Source organism: Nannospalax galili, unplaced genomic scaffold (assembly GCF_000622305.1).
Source record: "Nannospalax galili isolate Female #2095 unplaced genomic scaffold, S.galili_v1.0 scaffold229, whole genome shotgun sequence".
Classification (NCBI taxonomy): domain Eukaryota; kingdom Metazoa; phylum Chordata; class Mammalia; order Rodentia; family Spalacidae; genus Nannospalax; species Nannospalax galili.
In genome coordinates this window covers 3685952-3700893 of record NW_008360328.1, presented here as the reverse complement: position 1 = coordinate 3700893, position 14942 = coordinate 3685952, and the positions used below count along the sequence as shown (strand labels likewise).

Here is a 14942-nt window from a genome sequence, read left to right as displayed (position 1 = left end):
GAAAGGGGGGGGTAAAGGGGTGGATGTGGTGCCTGGGAACCAGTTTCAAATTTGTTCACAGGGGATTGTGGCTCGCCGTATTTTTTACTAGGTGCCCCCCCCCCACACACTTCCCCCCCCTTAAAAAAATTCCTTTTTTTTTTTTTTTTTGCCTCTGTTTCCAAAGAAATGCCAGTTCAAAACTAATGCAGTTAGAAATTTAACAGCTTTTGGAACCCCAAAATACGAACCAGTCAAAACCCCCTTTGCAACATTTTTTTCCCCAAAAGAGAAATATAGAAGATTAGAAAATGTTTAACTCCCAAGTCTCTAATTCTTCTACCTTTTAAAAAATATACTAGAGAACAGTACTCATTTTTAAATCCGGCACCTGGAACAAATCTTATGGGCAAAATATCTTAACGTAAGAAGTTTATAGTTTTCCACTGAATACAGTAAAATCATGAAGAATGTAACAAAAGACTCTGGTGATTTGGTAGGAGGAAAAAGAAAGCAGATGATTTAGAAAGTGTTAGGAACATATAAAGCCCCAGGGAAGGAAAACGTTTGATTGGTAATAATTAAAACACTGCTAATATATTCTAATAAAATCAGATTTAACATTCTAAACTAATCCGCCTAGCATGTCCAAGGGAAAGAAAAGTATTATCTTATTTGCATGTGTGCTATTCGAATACATTTGCTCATTCAGCAGAATTAATTTTTATCACCAGCCTATTTAATCTCCTCACAGATTTAGTTAAACTTATTCTTTCAAACCAAAAAAGATCGGGGTGGGGAAACTATGGAAGGTACTGGGAAGGCTAGTGCCTGTATTTAGGATCAGCTTTCTAGTTTAGGATGATCTTTTCTCCTCATTCTCTATAATGGGGTGTGGAGGAAAGCCGTGAGACTGCGCGTGAATGCTGAATGGCTCAGTTTTCCCTTTCTCTTTCTACCTACTGGCTTAGCTAAGAATTTCAGTTGCCAAACTATATGCATGACATTTATTTAGTGGCGTTCATTAACATCTAATTTTGTTTTCTAATTTCAGAACCTATTTTATCGTGACTTTCTAAAAAGAACTAAATTAATAAATAAATGGTCCTTATATCAGAAATGCACCGTCTTTTCTGTTATTTTTTTAATAATGAGGAAGAGAATGCAAAATTTTATTCATCAAGAACTGAACTCTTTGTTCTATTTTTAAGTCAAAAATTTCTCCCGGAAAATTCCCAATTTTTATGAAGCAATGAATTTCAGTCTCTTTTTTTGCTAGGCTCTCCCAACTGGTAGGCAACAGTGTCCTCACATGGCGTGCTAGCCAAAATGTTTCTCCTGCCATTGGCCTGCCATAACTATGTACCCTATGCAAATATGAGCCTAACACAAAAAGATGAATGGGCCGGAAATGCTGAGGACCATATGGGTGTTTCCAAAGTGAGGGAGTCAACACACTGGAGGAAAGGTAGACTGACTGCAGCCTGCACCAGCAAGGTGGCTGCTGACTTCTTCCTCCATTGCCTTTTTCAAGTCTTCAAGGTAAAAGAGCAATCACAGTTTGGTTTCACATGTATTGTTCTATAATCCAGGCAATAAATGCTAATTAGTAATGCTCAAGGATCCGACCATTCAGAGTAATTATCATAATTTACTTCTTCCTTGTTAAAGACATTCCTTGCTGATTTAAAAAAAAAATTAAGTCTTCCTTTTCCCATTGCACTGCAGAGGGAATTCACTAGAGAGATGTTCAAGGTACACTCAGAGCCAAGTGGCTGCATTTGAAGTCACTGACATGTGCCTCGGCCTAGTCCAAATGGAATTGCAACTTAATTTCTAAAATGGAATTCATGTAAATGCATCAAGTTCTGCATGTGCACCAGGAATGTATGATTTTATTTTACAAACCCCAAGCCTCCTCCCTCCCAGCCCACCCCTTTTCTAAAACCACTTACTGAGCAGAACAAAGGAAACTGCTAACTATAGAGGCATCATTAAGTGTGAGCAGCAAGTACGTGATATGGCAACATATTTCATCGCACAAAAGTACAGATAATTAAATGATTCAATAGTAAACCCTGCTAATGAGCACAGGGATCTTTAAGGAGGAATCAAGAAAATGGATCCAACCAACTTGAAGAATATGCTTCATTCTCCAAGATCACAAATAGATTTCAGGCATTTTGTGACTGATTCATACAGGGTGGTGAGGACAAAAGCTAGGCTCAAAGTGGTGTTTTCCTGGCATCCTCTCACAGACTGTATGTCTTACAGGAGCTGAATTTAATGTAAGGCTTTCTGTTGTCAATCAAAGGTATAACATGCCATTCTGTTGCACATTTCTTTTATCTGTCGGTTTAAAAAATGGTCAACTCCTAGCTTTTCGGTTTGCTGTCTCAATGTATACGTAGCCTCGCCCACATATTTTTAATGACTCATGTTTAAGTTTCTCATCGCCTGAAGCAAGTAAGTACCATGTGCAGAGAGGAAATGGGATAAGTAACCACGATGAGCATCATCTAAGGTGGCACACTCCCCTTTCTCTTTATCAGGGTGTTGCTCCCGGTGTTCCTTGTTCACTGGTCCTTTAAAAGAGATCTCCAGTTTTTTACTTGAGGGCTGTAAGCACATTAGAGGAATAATTCCCTTTGGATAGTGTACAGAAGGAGCCACCTGCAAAATGTCGATGCTGTTATTGAAGTCTCAAGTGGAATCAGCTTTCAAAAAATTAGATATTAGATACATCCGATATAATTTGCAATGTGTAATTATACTAATGTGCATATAGTTGCGTGTCGCTTTACATGTTGCCTACTTGAGTTTGTCACCCACCCCCCCACCCTTGGGCATGTGTCATCATTTGAAATTGCTCCTGAGTAGAATACTTTCTAAGCCAGCTTATTTTTTTAATTCTTTGCTAATTAATATAAGAATAAAAGGCCTTTATAGTCTGTGTTCTTGCATGAGAATCAAGCTGGACGACCTAGATGCTAAAGTTAATAATTTGTTAAAGGATTATCACCTTGGACATCAGCATTATTTGTACACTATTTGTAACTCTATGGATTTGGTCTTCATCCTGACTTTGAACAGCTTAGAAATATGGAGAACTTTAGAATATTTAATATTAATCCTAAGAAATCCATTTCTTATGTTGGAACTATGAGGTAAAATGCCAGGGAAATGGCCTTAGGCAGAAATAATGGTTTTTAATTTAGTCAAAGTAATCAAAACAATAACAATGATAAACAATTCCTTTTCTGTTCTTTTTTCTCTCCCCTCCATTTTGCATGTCACGTGGTGAGTAGCTGAAACTGTTCCTTGAGTCATTTACGCACTGACTTCAGTTCCCTTTGGGGGTCCCAACACGATACCGTTGATCTACTGATGGCTCCACTGGAGAGCCCCCTCCATGGAGCTACCCCTGAAGATCTGCCTATTAAGAAAAACCCTTGGGCAGAACCACAGTGAGTTGGCTGGTGAGCCCGGTGCTGGGCATTTGCCATGTACACAGTAGGTAAAGAGATGGTTAAGGCAAACGTGTAGCATCATTACTGTCAGATCACAGAGGAATGCTGGGCAAGGCAAGGCAAAGGTCTCAATGTTTGCTTCTACAAAAAGGATTCCAAGAGAGATTTGTGTTGAATTTATAGAAGATACACTACTTAGTTCAATTCAGTGGGTACAGGACCTAAGAAAGCTGATCTGTAAACTAACTCATAATAAACACATGGAATGTGAAAGTTCACAAATTATTTACTGTATATCTATTCCTCAAAATTTCCTTTAACAGTGGGGATTATATTATATAAAGGTCATTTGTGTGGGCCAAATTCATGCAACACTAAAACAGTGTATAGTTTGTTTTTATCTGCTCATACGTTCAAGGACTTTCCATCAATAGCTATCTCTTTGAATCATAAAAGTATTATATGGAATGTACTTCCTGAATGCAATAGTACCCTACTTTATTCACAAATGAATCTTACATGTGTATGTCCAAAGCTTAGTGACCCCTGCTCCTTATCAGTAATCACAAAATAAATTACCCATTTATAATACTTAACCTTAAGTTATTCTATAATTTTTACCTTTCTCTAGAAAACTAGTATCCCCAGTGTGCTCATGATATTTAGGACACTGATATGTCATGGTACATGCCTTTTGATGTGCCTACCTCATTTATGCATTTCTATTGTGTAGGCATAAGAGAGAGACTGATGATAAAGGCCTTAGTTCCATTAAAATCCACCTGCAAAGTACATCTCATTCACAACAACTTCTGTAGAGTAAGAGAGAAACATTAATACAACTCTTCTCAAATATCTCTATCTGAAAAATGAGTGGGTATGTTAGGTAGACTCTCAGTTCTTTTACAGCTGTAATAATCGGTGAAGCTATCATAAAGGATGGAGGCATAGGAAGAAAGTCAGGACTGGTAAATCCAGGGTACAATTGTACCACCAGCAGCCCTTCAAAGTTATGTTTTATTCCTCCTCCAAATTCTGTATTTACTAATATATTTTGCCCTGATGAGAAAGCACTAAAGATTGGAGTTCACATTCAGGAAGGGGCTGTAACAGAAAAAGCAACAGCTGAGGAGCGAAAAAAGCCGCCAGTGGGAGAGACAAATTCTTGATCCCAGTTCCAAGCCTACTTCCTTCAACATTAACTTGGAAGAAACACAGACAAGCGCCTGCCTTTCTATTTTAAGCCACATCCTCCTCTTTAGTCCTTCTGCCATCCTGTAATTTCTCGTAGTATGGTTTGTTTTCTCCGTTGGATTGACACCTTCAAGTTTCACATTTCCTGTTCCACTTGATTCATTTGAATGATAGCAGTGCTCCCCTCAGGAGCCTACAGTGGTTGCCTTAACAGAACACTTCACAAATGACACGCTGACATGTTTAAAACCACCTGGAAACCACCCTAACCCATTTCTAAAGCCACTCACAATGTGGAACCCCTTCTTGTATTAAGCGGGATGCTTTTCCCAGCCTCCATATCTTGGATATGTTCAGACTTGGCTAATTTTCTTTCTGTGTGCTCTAGTATTTCAATAATCTATCCTCTCTCCCTCTCTCCCTCCCTTCTGTCCCTTCTCCCCCTTTCCTTCCTTCCCTTCCTCCCTCCTCCAGTCCTTCCTCTCTTTTTCTCTTCTCTCTTTCAGTAGTTCCATGTACGAAGCTAAGTATCAGGCACTGGAAATACTAAGACAAATTCAAGGGGTCCACAATGAACAGCTGATAATTCCAGTGCCTTCATTGGCTCCTGCCTTGCTAGTAGTTAGGCACCCACAATTAACTTAGCTTACTTTCAGTCCTGGGATTTATTTGAAGGTGTCCTGCGTCCTGTGGCCTTTTGTTCACTCCCTGTGTGTCCTGTTTCAGTAAGGATAAACCTGCAGCTTTCCTTCCGGAGCAGCAGTCTGCTCAGTAGGGCTCTCTCACACACACTGAGGCAAGGTCACTGATGGACTGATTCTCGAGCGAGATGAACAATAAAAGAAAGCCTACATTCTTTGTTCAAGTGATATAATATTTTAGCTGTAGTTAGATACAGCATGGTCCATAAGGTACCACATATTCATTTTTATTACAAAGTCAGTGTGATAACTTTCCGTGACATGTTCTATTATTTGTTTAGTTGTGTTGATGTTCCTTTCATCCGGTCCTATAGCCCCCCCACCTCAGGAATGTCTTCCCAGGGAAAGGACAAGGACTGCAGAAACTGCTAGACTGATGAATTCTCATGCCAACTGTGAAGTTGAAACAAAGACAGTGACCATCTGAAGACTTTTCTCCTGCCCAGCAGCAGCACACCCACATGGTGCAGTTTCAGCCAATAGCAGTCTTTGCAAGAAACAGAAAAGCCCAAACCTCTCAGGAGCCAAGAACTTCCCCTTCCTCCTGTGCATTCCTCTGTTTGTACTTAAATTCCTGTGCTGTTCAGTTTTGATCCTCATATGGCTGTGCTTATTCATGCACCAGGGTAAACTCTAACTTTGCACAAATGTTATGGGGCTGAATTTTCTGAGAAGAATGGTTTTGTTAACACAGTGTTTATTCCTAAGAGTTACTAGAGAATGAAAAGTTCTTGGGAAGACAAAAAGCAGTTACAGGAGATCCACAGGGAGAGACTGGGAGAGACGCTTACTAGAGCACAGAAATGCCACATTATGCCACCTGTCTCTGAGTAGCAAGCTTGGCTGTGTGACACACGCCAGCTGCTTCAAAGAACTAAATCTGGCTGGACAAAGGTATGCTTTTGAAATGGCAGTGACAATTTGTATCAGTAGCTGATGAAGCATCTACTGAAAGGAAAGAGAAAATTAGATCAGAGGTGGCGACCACAAACATGCAAAGCTGGCTTGCTTAAGGAAGAATGTTCTCAAGAGAGAAAAGGAGAAAAACCTTAACGGATGTCAAAATTTTAGATAAAAGGGAAGGTAGGATAAAAGAGACCCTTAGGTCAGCATAGTAGTGAGCACAGCCATGACAGAGGAAATCCACATTGTAAGTTTTGGAGATTACAAATACTCATATCAATTTGATTTCACCCAATATTTAGCACCTCTCTCTATAAGAGCCTAGTAAAGACGGTGTACACACATACTTCTGTTCCTCCCACCCCAGGTGTTACCTAGAATGAGAGCCATTTTTCTTTATCATTAAAGCACAGTGAGGGTGATTATTAATACAGGTGGAGAGGGAGCTCATGAGTTTTTGTTCATAGTTGGTATTTACTGAGTTGTTAGTACAGAGGAAGCATTTTGCATGTAGACATCCGGAAAATTAGATATTAGTATCCCCACGTCACAGGCAATAGAACTGAGGTTGGATGACGTTAGGTGACTGGACACGGTGCTGTGTACAGAGGCTCACGTTCAAGGTCATGATGGCAATGCTAAAGAGCTGAAAGACCAAGCCATAATTTGTGATCAGTGCTAATAATACATTTACTTTCCTTCCATTCCTTAATATCCGTCTGTAGGAAACCAGTTGCTCTTCTACTTACTTGTGACTTTGGCCCTTTTCCTTCTTATGTTACATGACACTAGAATGATAAAATGCATTTTTGTGATAGAAAAATGGCAATTTAGGGGAGTAGAGCTTGCCAGCATTTTAGTTATTTTTTTTTTTATTTTTGCTAGACATGATGGCATTTTTCTGCTTAGTTCTGTATGAAGCCTCGGAGTTCTGAGAATACAAAGGAGATGGGTTTAAGTTCACTATTTTACTATCCTTTTGACAGGGAAGATAAATTGATAGCCTATAAACAGAGTGATTTATAAAAAAGCCATGTTTGGATGTGGCAGAGTAAGAACCAGAAACTGGTCCTCTGTTCCCTTTCAGTGGCTCTTGAACCACTTTACTCTTCCCAAAAGAAGTGAGAACTTGAATTTGATTAAGGTATGTGGCAGATCAGGGAGAATTGGCTTCAATCCCATCTCTCCTTGGCAGCCCACTTCAATGTGAAATACAGCTAATTCTGAACCAACATCTTTAGGTCTAGAAGTTGTCAATGCTCTGTCCCTAAAGAGCACAAAGTTTCCAAAGTTTCATGTGTACTTTATCTTTAATGATATCCTCCAGTCGTGAAATTCTTCATTTACCTGCACAGATCAAACATTCCAGTTGCTTCTCAATCTACTTGATGCACAGTAGACATTTGCAAATGCTTCTGTAGGGATGTTTATCCATGACTTTTCCAGTAACACGTAAGTCTTTAAAAAATTAATTTTCTGTTATAATTCCCATTTATCCTGTTACGGCTTCTAGAATGCTTTGACCACAGAAAGCCAAAACTATGAAATCCCACTCTTCCTTTCCAGCTGCTTCTCCTTTGTTGACATTTAGCAATGATTTTAAAAAGTATAACACATACACTCTGTGTAATTCTGTCTTGAAGGCTGGGCATACTAAAGGACAGACACCTACATTTTTGAGGTACCTAAATCTGTAGCTGTTGTAAATTTCCATTTGTATGTCTGATAATGTCACAGATAATTCTCTTCGTGGCTCTGGCTGTCTTGTTTTCAAAAATGCTTGTTGGTCATACCATAAACTGTTCTTACTGAGTTTATAAATAAACGAGGTGTTTCTTTTAAGAATAGTTAAGCAGGAAGTGTGACTTTGTTGATATTTTATGAGACTGTCATGTGTCCCTGACTCCCAATAAAGGAACTATTGCACCATTGGTGAACTTGTGATTTATTGGAAAAGAACACTCTCATAGTTTGTTTTCACATGTGTGTATGTATGCATGTACTTATGTATGTATCTATGTATGCATGTATCAAAGGTAGTTTGAGGATATAAGGATCCAATATCTAATGAGATCAAAAATTTAAAGTTAGGGCCAGGAGTGGTAGTGCACACCTTTAATCTCAGTACTCTGGAGTTAAAGACAGACAGATCTCTGTGAGATTGTGGTCAGCCTGATCTGCATAGCCAGTTCCAGGCAAGCTGGGGCTACAGGGAAACCCTGTGTCAAAAAACAATAAATAAATTAATTCATTAAATAGAGACAATTTCTAAATGATCCCATATCACCTTTAAATAAGTGGCATGATCATTTACTCAAATCAGAGACAAAGGTTCCACCTTCTCTCTCTACCACCCATGACTCAGAGTCCAATGATCCTTTCGACATGTTTCCTTCTTCTATGCAGATACTTAGTTCCACCGTCTGTGCTGCTGTGGTAGCAGTGCTCCTCCGTCATCTGGATTATTGCATCATTCCTCCAGTATTTCCCTCCACACTGCCAAGTGGCAACCAGAGAAGTCTGCAAACCACAAACAGGACCACGGCATTCCAAGGTTTCAAACGCTTAACCACTTCCTGCCACCCCTGAGATAGTGTGGGTATCATCTCCTGGCCCCTGGCTACAACAGTGCTCTGTGGACTCACCGAGCTCCTATTTCCCCAAGCCTTCATAGGCACATGCCATCCGTCTTTGCATCCGTCTCTCACCGTGCCCTGTACCTTCTCAGTTTCCTCGCACATGTGAGCTTCTTAGCCTTTTCTTCACCATATTTTCCAGAGTCTATCACTTGTCCTTTGAGTCTCATCCCAGCAGGCATTTCCTCCCAGACATCTTCACTCCAACCATCACCACTAGCATGTCAGCTTCCTCACCACCATGCTTTCATGGCACCTGGACTTACCCTTTGTTAGCTCTTACACTGAGTATTGTGATGACTTCAAAAGCTGCGTTGTTCAACACGGTAACCATTCCTTATAGGTGGCTCTTTCAACTTACATGGGTTATTATTGAATTAATTTCATCTCCTCGATTGTACCAATTGCATCTCAAATACTTAATAGACACATGTGCCCACCAGTTACCTTATAGGCAACAGAGCTACAAAACACATCTCATTGATACAGTCCAGTCTAGTTCTAGAAGGTGAGCTCTGTTTTGCTGGTCATTTCATCCTCCACACTTGAAGCTTTTCAAAGTAGGGTCTTTCATCTGAACCACAGAGCACAGAAACATGACTGTGTGACAAGTTTTCTCAGTGATCTTATGGATTAAATCTACCGAATGCTGTACTCTATACAAAGGGAAGAAATTCATTCATTATATGTAAAGATACCCAGGAAACTAGCATACAGTTTTGGTTGAGAAAGTCTGCCGCAGCCAATCATAGTGCTCCTCAATACCTGCTGAATTAAAGGCACACCTGGATGCTTAGAAATTTGTAGCTTCACTTGTTCTCACCTGAGGCATGGTGCCATGTAAGAGACATGTCTTTGGATTCTTAAGGGTTCCTTGTCTGGAGTGTCATGGATGATTTCCTAACATTCATCCCAAGGATAGATGTCACCAAACAGGATGACCAATAATTTCGCTTTGATATTTACACAGTCACAGTAGAAGAAAACTGAGCACTTACTTAGTGGGTGAGGGCAAAATGAGAATGATGCAAGCCAACAGAAAATTTGAGTAGCCCTGTATTGGTTAAGGATTAATCAAATTTTATTAAAATATTAACTACCGGACACATACTGTGGACCAAGTACTTTCTTAGGTCTTAGCTATGCAACAGGAAATGTCACAGACATAATCCTTGCATCCAAAATGAGCAACATGAATATAGTTATTTCAGGTCCTTGCTGCCCAGGGCCTAAAGCTTGAGTTCGCATGGTAACCACCTGGGGTATTTTAAAAATACTGACACCTTGGTCTCCTCTCAAAATATTCTGGGCATTGGAATTTTTTAAAATCCCCCATGGAGGTTTAAAGAAGCAGCTAAAATGGAAAGTATTGATCTGTGGGGTTATGATATTAAAATGAGCTCAGAAGTCAAGCCTGAGGCCACAGGCCCGTAATCCTAGCTACTAGAGAGACTGAGGTGGGAGGATTGCAAGTTCAAGGCCTTCCTGGGCTACAGAGTGAGCTCAAGGCCAGTTTGGACAACTATGAAACACTGTCTTGAAATGAAACACTAAAAAGGGGGAGAAATGGATGGAACTCAGTGGTAAAGAACTCGCTTCACATGTGCCCTACGTTCAACCTCCAGAACAACAAATACATAAATAAATACTAAAAATAAAACAAAATCCTTGCCATTGGTTGTTGATAGCAGATTAGGACCAAAAGGAGAACATTTTAAATCATCTTCTAACATAGCTTCATTTCATTTTTTTATTGGCCAAAATGCAAATTACTACTTAGTCACTGAGTTGTCCAGATCAATTAGATCATGACTCAGATATGAGCAAATTCAGTTTCTGATTGTAACACAATACTCTTTCTGCTATGATAAACTAAGGATATAAAATTTTCTTCAAATCAGGGCAAAACCAGCACCAATCATGATGGCAGTTTTTTAAAACCAAGAACTCAATTTGGGCCAATTGAATCCATATATTCAAATATTTCTACTAATGATCAAATGTGAACACTATCGATTCTTTTGGTTAAATGAAATCCACATACATACATATAATGCAAACATGTACACATGCACGCATGTGTACATACACACACACACACACACACACACACACACACACACACAAAACAATATTCTAAGCTCCCTCACTCAGTTTCACAGGAACCCTAACAACATTCTTAGAAAGATAAGCATATGTATGTTGAACTAGGAAGGGCATCCTGCCTTTCAAGAACAGAAATGGCAGTTGGAGGAGAAGATACAAGAGTGCATTGTGCTCTGCAATGCTTGGTTCCCACCTACCTTATTTCATGACATTCCACTCAGTTTAGCATTTCCAGTACAGGTGAAATTTGCCAGTCTGTCCCCATGAGAAAAGTTGACATCAGACAATAACTACTATTTGAAAATAGCTGCTGCTCCTTGTTCACCATGTCCCATTTTTAGATTCTGCTCATAGATGAAGAGAATCCTGACCATGTATCATCTGGTCTCCTGCTCTTCACACATATGAGCCCAAATGGTGAAAATGTGCCTTTCTGTTTTCTGAAGGCATCAAAATAAACTGATGTCCACATACTTCCTCCAAAGCACATTTTACTGTTTGAGAGTCTACATAATCAGGAAATTCTTATTTCTATTCCAAATCCCTCATGCTGTTGTCTAATCCCATTTTCTCTTGTTCCCTGTGGAGAGAAAGAACAGCTGGCTTCCATTCTTTCTAAATTCAATCTCTTCATGTCCTTAAAGACACCTACCTCTCAGCCTTCTCTTTTCTGGAATGAATAACAGTTCCCCATCAGGAAATGGTCTTTCTCGGATTGTGTGAATTCATTGCCATATCGTGTATATTAATGCTTACGGTACAATGTTCATATTTCAAACAAGTCAAGGTCCAGCATAAAAATAAGAAAATACCTCATTGTTTTCATGAATGAAGTCACAGGTCCAATGATAGACACTGAATAAATAGTTAAGAACGATACTCTTATGCTAACTATATGCCAAAAGTTATCATAATTTCTTTTACAAACTATTGACAAGCTCCTGCATTGGGAAAGGTGAATTAAAAACTAAATGATCAGGTTTTAATTTCCTTAATGCAAGTTCTCCCCATGCCCCACAATGGAATATTCCATTCGGCATTCCACAGCAGGAGCCACCATTGCCTTGACAAAAATAGACACAGTATTGGAACACTCAGTCAATGGAGTAATCCAATTGTCTGAGCATTCTTTTCTGCTTTGTCATTTATATTGTAATAAATCCCAGAATATATCAAGCTGCCTTGAGTTATACCAAGTGTGGCTAACCACATGTAGTTACCATATGCAGTGAAGGAATCATAGCACGAAACTCCTACAAATGTATCGACATTTGGTTTACACACATATTTTAGGCCCTTCCGTGTTAAATAGAGATACTCTTAAAAATTAAATTAAAAATGAACGTTTTTCAAAATCTTTTCTATAATCAATCAGCATTCTGTCAGTGTACTGAGATCTCATAAGTAAAGGAAGCTATGGGAAAAAGGTTTTTATTTATTAGGTGATCAAGGAACGCTACCGGTTAACTCCAAGAACAATTTAATATGTAGTAAAAAACAAAATGCATACTTATTTCTCTGCCAGTTTACTTTCTCTCCACTTCAGGAGCTCAGATAGTCACATTTTAAAGCCACCTGACTATTCCTGAACATCATGCAAACCAGGCTTAACAGATGTGGATGTGCATGCGCATGTGCTTGCATGTGTGTGTAATTATTTTCATTAATCTATATGCATAAGTTAGCCTATGCAGATATTGGCACCAGCTGCTTCAATACTTCAAGACATTCATTATCCTGGCCTCGCAGAGCCCAGTGAATTTTTGTGATGTAGCAGAACTGTAATCATGGAGTGAGCTTCTGCATGTTGGAGATTTCCACATAGCAGGCCTGTGCTTAGAGAAGAAGGATGACCAAAGATAGAACTCTTTAGGAAAGTCTCTACTGGTTGAAACAGATCACATTTAAGGCATGAGATTTAAGCCTAGTTCTGATTTAGACACAACGAATGTTATATTCATTGTGCCCAATTACCTGAATTGCTTAATCTAGCCCACCAAAAAATCCTCGGTGTAAGGCTTTGTCTCTCAACTTTCTGAGCAATAAATGAAGAAAGACCAATATTATTTCCAACATCAGTATATCTGATTAATATTAAACTCGAGATAAACTCAAGGGCTAAAAGGACCCTTGAAATAATTCATCTTCTTGCTGATACTTACATCACTTTAAATGCTCACCATGGGGATGTGAACAGTTCACTAGTGCTACACTGAGTCAGATATTTTGTGGGAGGGACTGATACCATAGTTGACCAGCACCAAGATGAAGAAAACAAAGTCAGTGACACACCAAAGCCCACACGAGCTCAATGGTATTTCTTGAGTCCCGTAGTTTTCTTTCTCTCTCCCACAGTATGGAAACTGGGGAGAGATTTAGTGGGAAAGTGCCACCTAGGCATTAAGAAGATTACAGTATCACATAGATCCTTAGAGAAAGAGTCTCTGAAACTTCCTCCCCTTCTGGAGTGAACTCAAAGCATGTGAACTCATGAAGTACTGCCATAGTCATAGGACAGTGACCTGACCTTTGATGGTGCCCAGTGAACTTACATTTATCAACTATCTTAATCATCATTAGGGAGACTTCTGAGTGGTACGCTAGACCATGAAGGTCAAGAGACACATGTTGAAAGTTTCATCTTTGTCAGTGAAAAGCCCCATGTTCTAAACAGAACTCTTATCTCTAAAGTTTGAATGTGATTGGTTTCCTCAGTAGGGCACTAGGTGAAATGCCTTAGAACCGTCGAGAAGTGGGTTCTAGTTGAAATTTCTTAAGTTATTTAGCGGCATCCTTTAGAAGGATGAAGGTATTTCATGTAGAAGTCCGGTTACTTCTCCAAAGAAGGTTGCTATAAACCTGAGCCTAGCCCCACCTAGTCTCTCCACATCTGTTTCAAGATGTGACCCCTTCCTCTATACATGCCTCTGCCAGGAGGAGATGCAATCAAGGGAGGGTTCTCGCCAGAGGCTGCACCACACAGTTTGAACTTCTAGCTTCCCAAACTATGAAGCAAATAAATCTCTTTTCTTTATTAAAGTTAACTTGCCTTAAACATTTTGTTGTTATAATTACCAAAAGATACTAACCCATCTACTTGTAATTATTCAACATTTTTTGGACTTGAGTTAATTTGTACATGAAAAACACAACCATTGACATATTTATTTTACAAAGACTTTAAAAGTAAATAAGACAGAATTTTTTTTGAGAAGTCCCTTGGATTACACATCACTGGTTGTTAAACACCCAAGTTAAAAGAGATGAATGCAGATATTATAAAAACAAATACGATTTTTCAGAACATTCTATGGACATTTCAATAAAAATTCCTTCTTTTTCTAGGTTCACAGACTTTAGTGATGAAGAAGCCATAACCACCTCCCTGATTAGAAATTCCAAGGGCTCAGATGATTTAAATACCTTTTCCTAATATTGACTCACAAGGGCCTTTTCCATTGCCCCTTATTTTTCCCTTAGGGCATACAATATAAGTCCGATCTCCCTTCTGTTTGTCAGTCCTTCCAATATTTAAAGGAAAAACATGATGACCCTCTCAGTATCTTCCTTTCTTTGGGCTCCACATGCTTAGCATTCGAGCCCCGGCCAAGTACTGTATCAGATACTCTAAGCACTGCATCATCCTTGTGAGTTTCACACATCTGTATGCCTGCCTGCCTGATGAAATGTGCTTCTCAGAACTGCATGCAATTTTCTATGACTGGATTAACAAACGGGGAGGGGACTATGATGATTACTACATAAAAAGATTTTTGAATTTTAGATTTCTGTGAATAAATCCTTACATTAATCTTCTCAGTAAATATTTAACAATGTTAACTCATATTACCTTAATATCTATTATAACACATGCATCTATTTTATGCATGCCTCCTGATGAACATCCTTTTTCCTCTCACCTTAGATTTAGGCCAGATTCAAGTATTTTATTT

General features: G+C 39.1%; 2 long non-coding RNA genes across 19 annotated transcripts in view; one reads left to right on the top strand and one right to left on the bottom strand.

Annotated features, from left to right (window-relative positions):
- The window catches only part of LOC103727915, an 11256-nt gene extending 3078 nt beyond the window's left edge, over positions 1-8178 (top strand). Inside the window, exons 2-3 of the long non-coding RNA XR_606993.2 lie at positions 3288-3446; positions 5659-8178. This is a non-coding gene — a long non-coding RNA (uncharacterized LOC103727915). The remainder of the gene's footprint in view (positions 1-3287; positions 3447-5658) is intronic.
- The window catches only part of LOC108490329, a 72797-nt gene that overhangs the window by 8790 nt on the left and 49065 nt on the right, over positions 1-14942 (bottom strand). For 10 of the 18 annotated variants that reach the window (XR_003848306.1, XR_003848293.1, XR_003848307.1 and 7 more), the window contains 2 exons: positions 11187-11569; positions 8361-9937 (listed from right to left, as the gene is read on the bottom strand). The exons of 2 other annotated variants lie outside the window; for them this stretch is intronic. This is a non-coding gene — a long non-coding RNA (uncharacterized LOC108490329). The remainder of the gene's footprint in view (positions 1-8360; positions 9938-11186; positions 11570-14942) is intronic. 6 more of the 18 variants (XR_003848296.1, XR_003848299.1, XR_003848295.1 and 3 more) reach the window with 6 other exon arrangements.